Genomic DNA, 957 nt, shown 5'->3' on the forward strand with positions numbered 1-957 from the left:
TTTTTTTTTTCCTCCAGTGAATAGCTTCAACATGGCGTGCTGAAAGGCAGGAGATTTGCCCGTTCCTAGATCTGAATTGTGATTAAACATCCCCAAAGAGAGCATCTCCCTTCCTCCTGCCGCTCCCCCTCCCTTCCCTCCCCGCAGCGGGAAAGAAAGCGCCCTCTTCTACGTAGGAAAGGTCAAGTCCTACAACGCACAACCCACGGTCATTACTGTACTGTGACCCTGGGTGTACTGGGGAGGAACGGCCGGGTGTTCCGTGATCAAAAACACTTGGACTTCTTTTTTTTTTTCTTCTCCTGCGATGGGAATCCATGGAATTAGACAGCGTTTTAGCCTCCTGCAATCACCTTGTTTGTGTGCAAATCGCCATCGGAAATACTAGGGGATAGAGAGAGAGAGAGAGAGAGAGGAAAAATAAATAGCAGTAATAACAGTATTAATAACAGCCATTATAATAATTAGCCTGTGATATTGGTGCATTTTGCAGAGAGGCTGAAGCTTGTAGGAAGGACGATGTGCCCTAGTGGCTAGATATTTCTCTGTTCAATTAAAGGCAGACAAACAACAACTAGAACAAAAAAAAAGTAAAAAAAAATTAACAACAACCCAAGTTACTGAAAGCTCGAGAAGGAATGTTTTATGGACCGGGTATATATAATCTGTAGGGGCGGAAAACAAAAAATGTGCAGTTCATCCTTATTGACATGGAGGTCTCCAGCCCAGCGCGGGATCCTAGCTGTCAGTCTCCGTGGGGATATATTTTTGTGCAGGCGAGAGACTTCTGGATGCTGGGGTAAGATTTTCATGCTCTTCCTGGAAGTGGCTGAATGTTTCTGCTCTCCCCGTGCTTGGTGGTGAATTAAGCAAACAAGCAAACAACAAACAACCGCCCGGTCCCCCTGGCAAAGCCCCGTGCGTGGCCGGAGCAGAGCCATTTGGGAGGCCTTTGTG

This window comes from Rhea americana, unplaced genomic scaffold (assembly GCF_003343005.1).
Source record: "Rhea americana isolate MKP2758 unplaced genomic scaffold, rheAme1 scaffold_26, whole genome shotgun sequence".
Classification (NCBI taxonomy): domain Eukaryota; kingdom Metazoa; phylum Chordata; class Aves; order Rheiformes; family Rheidae; genus Rhea; species Rhea americana.